Source organism: Diabrotica virgifera, chromosome 1 (genome assembly GCF_917563875.1).
Source record: "Diabrotica virgifera virgifera chromosome 1, PGI_DIABVI_V3a".
NCBI classification, from domain to species: domain Eukaryota; kingdom Metazoa; phylum Arthropoda; class Insecta; order Coleoptera; family Chrysomelidae; genus Diabrotica; species Diabrotica virgifera.
Genome location: NC_065443.1, coordinates 153684544 through 153697013, shown reverse-complemented (window position 1 = coordinate 153697013; position 12470 = coordinate 153684544). Strand labels below are relative to the sequence as shown.

General features: G+C 33.2%; 1 protein-coding gene across 1 annotated transcript in view; it reads left to right on the top strand.

Annotated features, from left to right (window-relative positions):
• The window catches only part of LOC114327793 (beta-mannosidase), a 138394-nt gene that overhangs the window by 101557 nt on the left and 24367 nt on the right, over positions 1 to 12470 (top strand). The gene's annotated exons all lie outside the window — the stretch shown is intronic.

Here is a 12470-nt window from a genome sequence, read left to right as displayed (position 1 = left end):
GAAAGTAAGACTCAGAACACCAAGAAATTCTACACAAAAATCAGAGAACAGAACAGAGGTTTCAAACCAAAAGTAAATGGAGTTAAAAATAAACAAGGGCAAATAGTAACACAAGATCAACCATATATGGAAGTCTGGATGGAACACTTCAAGGAGTTACTGGCAGAAAATCAAACAGAAGAGATTACAGAAATGGAGGAAGAGTGGGAAAATAATGGAATGAATGAGCCAACAATCGAAGAAGTAATCGAAATAATTAAAAACAACAAAAAATAGTAAACATCTGGAAAGAAGAAAAAATGCCAAAAGAATGGCAAACAGGCCAAATAATAACGATACATAAAAAGGGAAACCAACAAGAATGTCAAAATTACAGGTTAATAACATTACTGAGTACAGTATATAAGGTATTGTCAACCATAATACAAAGAAGATTACAGGAAGCAGCGGAAAATAAGATAGGTCAATATCAATGTGGATTCAGGAAAGGAAAATCCACAATAGATGCGATATACATACTAAACCAAATAATGGAGAAGGCGAACGAAGCTAACATAAACTTAGAAATACTTTTCGTAGATTTTAGACAAGCTTTTGATTCCATCAAACGAAACCAACTATTGGAAATATTAAAAACGATACAGGTACCGCTTAAATTAAGAAAACTTATAAAAATGACGATGAGCCATACCAGAGCGAGTGTAAAAACGCAAATAGGGGAAACAGAAGAGTTCGAAACAAACAAAGGAGTGAGGCAGGGTGATAGTTTATCCACAACACTATTCAACATGGCAATAGAATATATTACCAGAAAAATGAACAAAGGTAAACTCAGAAATAGAGGAGGTCAAATTGTAGCATATGCCGATGACGTTGTGATAATGGCAAAGAGAAGAGATATATTAACGCAAATGGTAGAGGAACTCATTCAAGAAGGAAAAACAGTGGGTCTGAGTATTAATGAAAACAAAACAAAAATGTTAAGATTAGGAAAAAATCCTACTAATAGAGAGGTCAAAGTGGGAAGATACAAATTTGAAGAAGTAAGTAAATATAAGTACCTAGGAGTCATGCTGTCAAGTGATGGAACACGAGAAAACGAAATAAAAGAGAAAACATTGGCAATAAACAGAGCATTCCAAGCCAACAAAAAAATGATAAAAAGCAAAATATTAACAAAAACAACTAAATGAAGGCTCTATGAAACGTTAATTAGACCGACATTAATGTATGGAGCAGAAGTGATGACAATGACCAAGACAGACGAAGAAAATTTGAGAAGAACTGAGAGAAAAATAATTCGGGCAATATTAGGACCAATAAAAACAGCAGAGGGTGAATACAGGAGTCGAAGAAATAACGAAATAAATGAGGAACTGAAGGGGCAAGATATAGTCAGGAGAATAAAGAGACAAAGATTGAGATGGCTTGGGCATGTATGGAGAGCAGGAGAAGAAGCGATAATAAATATAGTGACAAAGTGGTCTCCGGCCGGAAGGAGACGAAGAGGAAGACCGAGGTCCAAATGGATGGAAGAGGTGAAACGAGATCTAGAGGGTATGGGAATTAGAAATGCAGAAGAAAAAGCAAGAGACAGAAGGAGCTGGAACCGGATATTTAATGCAGTTTAAGAAAGAGAAGAATGGAGGACTGATCCACCTCGAAAACATGGATCTAGAGAGCCTGTAAAGGCGGCGCTACCCCCACGGGGGTGTTTTAGCCACTATATACAGGGTGAGCCACGCTCAACGGGACGGAGCCTACCGGTGAAACGGCTAAAGATATTAAAAATTCCTTCCGTAGGAATACGTAGGTCAGTACCGGCTACAAATTAAAATTTGTGAAATATATACAGGGTGTCCCAATTTAGCGTAATGGTATAAAGTTATATATTTTTAAATGGAACAACCTATATTTTACTTTAATTTTGAATTCTACTGAACAAAATAATGTTATTTTATTCAACATTCCCTATACCTATTTTTGACAGATTTCGATTTATGTGGGTTTTTCTGAAAATGTACTATTCGCGAAATTAATTAATTACACATTATCGCATACATTTTAATTAACGTCTTTTTGTCAGTTAATTGTCAACTGTCCATGCTTTACATCAGAATAATTACCATTTGAAACTAATCTACAGAGTGTTCGCAATCTGAAGTGTCAATGCTGTACAATATTTTGTATAATTAAAAAAATCCACAAGGAAAAGAAAAAGGTTTTCCTGTAGTTGGCTGTATACCATCAATCACAAAATTGGAAAGAAATCCTTTGTAAAAGGTATAAAAATTTTTTTATTAAAAATCCCTTAAAAGGGCTACATCACAACAAAACGTTTTCGATTTTTATAAAAAATCATCATCAGTGTTCGATAAACTGGATGCTAGCTGAGCCACAAAAGGTATTTTATGTAAAGGGCTTTTACCCAAATATTTTTTTTTCTTTTGTGGCTCAGCTAGCATCCAGTTTATCGAACACTGATGATGATTTTTTATAAAAATCGAAAACGTTTTGTTGTGATGTAGCCCTTTTAAGGGATTTTTAATAAAAAAAATTTTATACCTTTTACAAAGGATTTCTTTCCAATTTTTGTATAATTACTTTCTTAACTTAAATGGGACACCCTGTATTTTACTTTAATTTTGAATTCTAATCAAAAAAATAATATTACTTTATTAAACAATCACTATACCTAGCTTTGATAATTTTCGATTTATTTGCATTTTGTTGAAAATGCACTATTCTAGAAATTAATTAATTATACTTTATTAGGTACATAAAGTTCTAACTTAAACAAAATACCCTATATTTGAATGCTGTAACAATTATTATAATCAAACTATTATAAAATTTTATATTAATATCTAGTATCTTCAGATCTATTTGCATTATGTTACCTGGAACATTAAATGTCGTTAATTACATAGCTCATTATACATTATAAAGAATGCCATGAAAAAACAAAAGATACCTAGCTGTCAAACTAATAGTCACACTATTAACTGTATTGCTTTCAATTAATAGAAATGGCAGATTATTCAATTGAAGACCGAGTAAATATGATTTTAATACATGGTGAATGTTATCAAAACAGTTTGTTAGCATCAAGAGTCTATGCTGAGAGATTTCCCTTAAAACGTCATCCTCGTAAAGAAGTATTTGAAAGAGTCTTAACAAGGTTTCGTGAAACTGGCAGTGTTGTTTATACTAAACGAAAATTGATAAATCCCATAACTGAAGATGAAAATACCGAATTAGAAGTTATTCAATCAGTTATACTTTTGCAGTCATACAGTCATACTTTTGCAAAATATCCCTTTAAATATTAGAAGAACAATGTTTCTGCAGCTAGACGGTGCTCCAGCACATTACACGCGTAATGTTAGAGAATATTTAGACAGAAAATTTCCCGGAAAGTGGATAGGTAGAGGTGGTGCTGTCAATTGGCCTCCTAGATTACCTGGGTTAACATCAATGTACTTTTTTTTGGGATATATTAAAAGTTTGGTTTATCAAACTCCACCTACAACCACGGAAGACATGAAAACGCGTATTCGTAATGCGTTTGCAACAGTTACTCCAGAAATGTTAAGAAAAGTAAAACAAAATTTTGAACACAGAGTGAGGTTATGTAGTGAAGAAAATTGACACCATTTTGAACATTTAATGTAAATTATTTTTTTCCAGTGTGTTTTGTTTAACTTTATGTAATTAAGTGTAATTAATTAATTTCAAGAATAGTGCATTTTCAAAAAAACGCAAATAAATCGAAAATTATCGAAGATAGGTATAGGGATTGTTTAATAAAGTAATATTATTTTTTTGATTAGAATTCAAAATTAAAGTAAAATACAGGGTGTCCCATTTAAGTTAAGAAAGTAATTATACAAAATATTGTACAGCATTGACACTTCAGATTGCGAACACTTTGTAGATTAGTTTCAAATGGTAAATATTCTGATGTAAAGCATGGACAGTTGACAATTAAGTGACAAAAAGACGTTAATTAAAATCCATGCGACAATGTGTAATTAATTAATTTCGCGAATAGTACATTTTCAGAAAAACCCAAATAAATCGAAATCTGTCAAGAATAGGTATAGGGAATGTTGAATAAAATAACATTATTTTGTTCAGTAGAATTCAAAATTAAAGTGAAATATAGGTTGCTCCATTTAAAAATATATAACTTTATATCATTACGCTAAATTGGGACACCCTGTATATATTTTACAAATTTTAATTTGTAGCCGGTACTGACCTACGTATTCCTACTGAAGGAATTTTTAATATCTTTAGCCGTTTCCCCGGTAGGCTCCGTCCCGTTGAGCGTGGCTCACCCTGTATATATACTTTTGCTAGGAATATTTCTTTCGATAAAATACTCAATTTTGAGTTATTTGCGAAAAACTGTCCAAAAACATGTTTTTTTTTTTGTTAAAAATGAACATATTCACTCGCAAATAACTCGAAAAGTATTGACTTAGTGAAAAACTCTATAGAACAAAAGTTGCTTAGAATTAGTCATTTTATCGAATTCCGGACATATTTTGAAATATCTTTTCACCCCCGAGAAAATATTTTTCACCCCGTATTTCCCAATTTTTGTAAAATGGAGGGGATGTAGAATTGTAAACTTTTTCTTATATAATAGACAATTTCAACTAATTATTCCCAAACTTTCATCCTTTTTTTATTTTTTTTTGGAGGTTTTCGTAAAGTTGCGTGTTCTTTGATTGGGCTAAAAAGAGAAAACCTTCACACAAGTAGAGTCGACAATGGAAGAGGCTTTAAACACGATGTCAACGTACTACAAACAAAACTCATTAAAATCCAAAAAAACCCAAGTATGTGCATTCCATCTCAACAATCAGTTGGCACCTGTAAAACTGAACGAATCTTAAGAGGGACAACACTTATAACATACTGGTAAGCCCAAATATATTGGAGTCATACTAGACCGGTCACTAACATACAGATTCCACTGTCAGAGTACAATACAAAATGTTACTATGAGCAACAACCTTGTCTGGAAACTTGTAGGGAACAAGTGGGGCGCAAACCCAAAGGTTTTAAAATCAACAGCAGGCCTTATATTTTTCAGCAGGGGAATATGCTTATCCCGTCTGGGGTAGATCTAGACACGCCCAACAAGTCACCACGGTATTAAATGAAACATGTAGAATAACTACTGGCTGTGTGAAATCTACCCCTCTATCCCTACGGTTCTGGGAAGCTGCATTCGCATCACCAGAAGACTGTAGATACGTCTCGCAATATACGGAGAATTTCAGGCAAACCTCCGATTAAAGGCACCAATTATACGGGCTTGACGAACCGCCAGGAACCAGCCGGCTTAAATCAAGGAAAAGGTTTATGAGAAACGTCAATGTCAAACCACCCGAACTGGTCCCCCTACACCTAGAACTACCTAATGGAATGAATCTGGACTGGAGAACCTTGCGAAAGCTCAACCGCATACGCACCATGCGGCGTTACCCCTGTAAAATAGAACTTCATGAAATGGGATATAAATACAGATAACAACGCAATTTGTGAATGTGGGGAAATACAGAATATGGAGCACCTGGGAGTATGCAGATTTTGCTCATCACAGTGCACCCTCGATGAGGGTGTAGACGTAGCCCGATACTGGGTAGAAAAACTGTAGTCGGATCCAGACTCGAAAAACTAAGTCCGTTGTCCGTGGATGAGACTAAGGTGGTATTATTTTATGATTATTTCTCGTTTTACCTCTCTATTCAACTCTTTATATTGCATTTTTGTTTGTCCGTCTCCCGTTTGCAGTACTTTTTGAAACAGTTTCTTCTTTTTCTCGATCTTCTCTTCGAATTCCTGATCCCACAAATAAGGTTTGTTTGTTCTTGGATCTTGTTTTCAAAGCTTCTTCTGCTGCCTTTTTTACATGTAGTCCAGAAAGCCACTGCGCATCCGCTAGGAAAAATATTCTAATTCGGATTCTTTGCACAATCTTACTCAAAAAGGATTCCTTTTAACAAATTTGCATGTTGCCAGGACCAAAAAGTGGTCAAAAATTTTTTAAACGTTTTTTTTTCCTAAAATTATTTTTTTTTGCACGGAAAAAAGTTTTTTTAGGTTTTTTGGATCATTCCAAAGAGAAAAGGTCTTTAGCGACTTTTCTCTAAAAATGATAGTTTTTGACATATAAGCGATTAAAAATTGAAAAATTGCGAAATCGGCCATTTTTAACCCTCAAAAACTATGTGAAAAGCTGAAAATTTGAATGTTGCCAAGGTAGATAGATATTCTTTAAACATCGATTGATGAAATCCCGAAGAGTTTTTTGCAATACAATATTAAAACTCCTTTGTTTTTTAATTGCTACTCAAGCGTGCACGACACTATTTTCCACCAACAGTATGGTGCAAATGAAAGGAATAAATTCGTTATTTCGTAAACCGGCGACTTTAAGGAAAAATCCCGAAACAGGTCAATTTTTATTTTTAAGTTATGATATTGTGGCATATATGGTATACTAGTGACGTCATCCATCTGGACGTGATGACGTAATCGATGATTTTTTTAAATAAGAATAGGGGTCGTGTGCTAGCTCATTTGAAAGGTTCTTCAATTCTCTATTCAGTAATATAAACATTTACATAATTGTTTATACAGGGTGTCCAAAAATTTTTTATTAAATTAAACTATTTGACAAAAAAAGAAGTAGAAGGACACCCTGTATAAAAAATTATGTAAATGTTTACATTACTTGATAGAGAATTGAAGAACCTTTCAAACGAGCTTCCACACGACCCGTATTCTCATTTAAAAAAATCATCGATTACGTCATCACGCCCAGACTGATGACGTCACTAGTATACCATATATGCCACAATATCATAACTTAAAAATAAAAATCGACCTGTTTCGGGATTTTTCCTTAAAGTCGCCGATTTTCGAAATAACGAATTTATTCCTTTCATTTGCACCATACTGTCAGTGGAAAATAGTGTCGCGCACGCTTGATTCGCAATTAAAAAACAAAGGAGTTTTGAATATTGTATTGCAAAAAACTCTTCGGGATTTCATCAATCGATGTTTAAAGAATATCTACCTACCTTGGCAACATTTAAATTTTCAGTTTTTCACATAGTCTTTGAGGGTTAAAAATGGCCGATTTCGCAATTTTTCAATTTTTAATCGCTTTTATGTCAAAAACTATCATTTTAGAAAAAAGTCACTAAAGACCTTTTCTGTTTGGAATGATCCAAAAAACCTAAAAAAACTTTTTTCCATGCAACAAAAATAATTTTAGGAAAAAAACAAAAAAAAAACGTTTAAAAAAATTTTGACCACCTTTTGGTCCTGGCAACATGGAAATTTGTTAAAAGGAGTCCTTTTTGAGTAAGATTGTGCAAAAAATCCGAATTAGAATATTTTTCCTAGCGGATGCGCAGTGGCTTTCTGGACTAATGGTCATATTTAACCATCTTATATTTCCGGGCTTGATTCAATTTTTGTCTTAGGGTTCAGGAAAGTGGCAGATCTACAAGGGTACCAATGTGTGTGTGTGTTCACAAAGAGGGGATGGCATTAGATAAACTTTTTGCCACAGATATTTGAAAGTTGAAGATTGAAGATGTCATATTAAATTTTTATTTTAGAATCTTTAAGAAATTGTATGATAATATCATTAATAGTTTTGGTATTGAAGCTTAGTAGATGTGAAATATTCAGCGGTAAACTTACATTCCGCTCCTGAAGTCTAGCAATTAGTGCTTTCGTATGGTTTTTATTAAGTTCACAATTAAAGATTATATGATTTAAATCTGCAGTAGAGTAGTTATCACATGAACAGAGAGAGTTGATACGCATTCCTATTTTAGCTAAATGTGCAGGAAAATTGCCATGGTTTAATCTTAAGCGACTTAGGGATGTGGAATAAAACCGAGTAACGTGATAATCAAATATATGTGGGATATTTTGCGGAAGTTGTGGGTATATGTAAGTGTATGGATTCCTCGAAGTTTGTACAAACTTAAGCCAAATAGTTTCCCATTTCTTTCTTAATTTTTTATGCAATTCTGGAATGTAATCACTGGAGATTATTAAATCTACTATTTCATTTAAAGTTGCCGAATTCTTTGCCATTTCATCCACTATCTCATTTTCTTTGATTCCAGCATGCCCTTTTACCCAGATAAAGACCAAGTCACTACTATTATTTTTAAATCGAGCGATTGTCTTTCTAATATGGCATAACAACTCATTGTTGTGTTTTTTGGTTATTGGTTGTGATATTGCCTCAAGAGCAGATAAAGAATCTGATAGTATAACCGTGTCTCCAAAGTTCTGTTCAACCGCGTAAGTTAGGGCTCTTTCAATAGCATAAAGTTCGGCAGTGAAGATAGATGTACATTTAGGCAGTCTAAAAGAATTACCACTTTTTATATTAGAAACATAATAAGCGCTACCTACACTATTACATGTTTTTGAACCATCTGTATAGATGTATTTATAATTAGAAAATTCAGATAAGATTAATTTTATAATTTTATTGTTTTGGCATGGTAAGTTTCTATATGTAGGTTTTATGATCTTTGGAAAGATTGCGATTTCCTCAATAGAAAGGTTATATATGGGTAATATTTGTTTAGTGTTAATGCTAAAGTTGTTAGTTTCTAGATAAGCATCTGTAAGAGGGGGAGAAGTTTTAATTCTCCAATAAGAATTTGTTAAGTTATATTCAGTGAGACTGTTAATTTTACTTAATAATTTATGTGAATCTAAAGTCCTGGTCTTTAATAGAAACTTATTAGACAAGAATTCTCTTCTAAGGTTTAGAGGAGGTTCCTGCGCTTCTGCTAGAATTGCAGCACATGGCGTTGACTTAAACGCACTAATACATATACGTATTGCCTTATACTGAATATGATCGATTTTTGATAAATTAGATTTTGACGATGAACCATATAAAAAGCATCCATAATCAATGATTGACCGAATATACGATTTATAGAACATTAATGCTATCTTTGGGTCGGCACCCCATCTAGCTTTACATATGCAACGAAGCATGTTTAAACCTTTCTCGCATTTGTTGATAATGTGATTCACATGGAGTGTCCAGGTTAGTTTTTTGTCCAAAACCACGCCCAGATACTTATGGTGAGAAGATACATTAATATCAACATTACTTAAATTTATACTGGCAGGGGAACTTAACCTATGTCTAGTGAAAAAGGTGATGCTAGATTTTTCAGGGGATAACGTGAAATTAAAAGCCATAGACCATCTTTTTACACATTGCATTATCAGTTCCAAATCGCATAAACACTCATTATATGATTTACGGCTGCTGTATATACAGAAATCGTCTGCATACTGAATAATTTTAATTGTATTATTTGTTTCATTTAACATGTCATGCAATTCTGCAGTATAGATATTAAAAAGTACTGGACTTAGGACTGAACCTTGCGGAATTCCGACTGATAATAATCGAGGGCCGTAAATGTGATTTTCTGAATCTCGAATGAAAACTTCTCTGTCCCTATACAAATCTGTGATTCTTTGTGCGAATTTATAATTTAGACCGTATTTTATGAGCTGAACAGTTAAAATATCAATATCCAGAGTATCATAAGCCCCTTTAATATCTAAAAACAAGCATGCCGTTATAAGATTAACGGAAAGTGCATTCTGAATGTCGGAAACTAATTGAGCTAATGCTTCAGAGGTGCCTTTGCCTCTGCGATATCCAAACTGATTAATAGGTAATAAACAATTACTTTCAAAATGCAATTCAATTCTTAATTTGATAATTCTCTCAAATGTTTTTGTAATGCATGATATTAATGAAATTGGTCTGTAAGAGTTAGGTAGACTTAAATTTTTGTTGGGTTTAGCAAGTAAGCAAATTACAGTTTTTTTTAAACTTTGGTCATATAATCCTTGCAACCACCAACTATTAAAAATATTTAAAAGAATTCCTTTAGCAATTTCAGGCAAGTATTCAATCATTTTATATGTAATGCTATCAAATCCCGGTGCTGTACTTTTAGATTGTTTGATTGCTAATCGTAATTCCTCCAAACTGATAGGCATATAAAATGATTCATTGCATGCTACATTACTATTGAATTTACTGAAGTCGATTTTATTTGATGCAAATTTGGGAATAAAAAACTCAAAAAAATCGTCCACCATATCAGCTGATATACTGCCCGATCCCGTTGAGTCTTTGTTTGATATTTTTTTTATAAATTGCCAAATTTTAGTAGGGTGCGTGTTTTTATTAATATTGCTTATGAAAGATATCCAGCTATCTCGAGCTTTTTTAGAAAATAGTAATTTAGTTTGACTAGCTACATTTTGATATTGACAATAGTTTGTATAGTTTGAGACACGTTTATACTGGTTCAGGGCTTCTTTTCTGCGACGAAACATATCATAGCATTCGGTATCCCACCATATTGGACGTTGAGTTACTTGTTGTCTTGCTCTTTTTAGGGGAATAGTTGCGGATGCTGCATCTGAGACCTTTTCCATAAAAATAGAGAAGCTTAGTAGATTGGAGTTTAGATTTTGGTTTGTCCTAATTAACGAATTTTCCAGTATAGTGGAGTATGCAGACCAATCAGCTAATTTATCATTCCATTTAGATGCTGGATTTTTATTTATTATAACTCTATCCCTAATAATTTCAAATTTGATTAAGCAATGATCTGAACCTAACGCATCTGGTACGACATCCCATACACAACAATCACTAGCCAAACCAGCAGAGCAAAATGTAATGTCTACCGCCGAAGGTAGCTCTTCTGGACGAGAAATTCTAGTTGGTTTACCATTATTGAGAACAACATAGTTATTGTCATCTAAGGCTTCTACTAATTGATTACCACAAGCTTTATTAATATGAGATCCCCAAAGTGTATGATGGCTGTTAAAATCGCCACAGAAGATAACAGGAGAATTAAATTGCCGAAAGATATTTGACCAATCTGATTTAGAAACATTTAATTTAGGTGGTTTATACACCGATACTAGTATGATATTTAAGGACGGAAATTTAACTGCGCAAAGTTCTAAATCTTTTTTATATGCAAAAGTAATAGGAAAATTTATAAATTTAATGTCTTGGCGAACTGCAATGGCAACACCGCCAAAGCCATTTGCACGATCCTGTCGGATAATCTTATACCCTTTTAGTTTAAAAGAATGGTTTGGTTTTTTGAAGGTTTTTGATAAAGCTATAATATCTACAGGATTATCGTGTAAAAAATTTAATAAACTTGGATGGTTTTTAGAGAAAGAACGAATATTCCATTGGATAACTTTAATGTTTTTACTATTGGGTGTACTTATCTTATTAGTGGATTGAATCATCAGAACAAGATTCAATATCGATTTCTGGAATTAGATTTGAAGGACTTAATATAGAGGAGATCATATTTCTAATATTTTCTTCTAAATTGTAATTTGTTTCGGATGAATCTGAATTAACTACTTGTTTAACTACGGTTATTATCTGACTTGTTAGTTTTTCCTTATATTGGATAAAGTCATCTCTGTGAGGATTTGGTATGATGGGATTATGTGAAGATTTGGTTTTTTTTTATTGAAAATGGGAAAAAGTAGGCAGAGACGGAGAAATAGGTGGAGACTCCGGAGCGGATGGCTTACGTCTTTTCACTTGTCTTTTGGGTGAAGTATTTCGAACAATGGGTTTACGTAGCAAAAAGCTAGAATTTGGAGTTTGGGACGTACTGGGGAGTGGCAGAGAGGGAAAATTAGTGGAATTATTAAGAACTGAAAATCTATTATTTGTAGAAATCTTGGCATAAGATGGATTATCATGCAATCTTTCAGCTTCTTTAAATGTAATATTTTCCCTGGCCATGAGTTGTTTGATATTTTTTTGTTTCTTATATACTGGACAATCTCTGGATGTAGAGCAGTGTTCATTATTTTGGCAATAAATGCAGAATTTTTCGCAAGAAGAGTCTGACGTATGATTTAGGCTAGAACAGTTTCGACAGTGAGAAGATTTGGTTTTACATTGCTTGGCAGAATGCCCATATCGCAAGCAATTAAAACATTGAACAACGGGGAATATATATGGTTCTACAGAGAAATTGCATAAATTAATTGTTATATTTTGAGGAAGTTCATTTCCTACAAATTGAACAATAACCATTTGTCTGTTTACATATGAAATATTACCGTCTTTATCTGTTACCTTTCGTTTCATGCGTTGGACTTGAACCACCTCTTTATGAGATATTATGGCATTTTTTAAATATTCCTCAGAAAAGTATGTGTCAATATTCCTCAACACACCCTTCTTGTGTGTAAAAAATTTGGGTATATACGCTACTAAGTTATTATTAGACATAATTTTATTATTAACTAGATAATTAGCTTTTTCATAAGACTTAAAAATAACTTTAACGCGATTAAGACCAATCGATTTGATATCA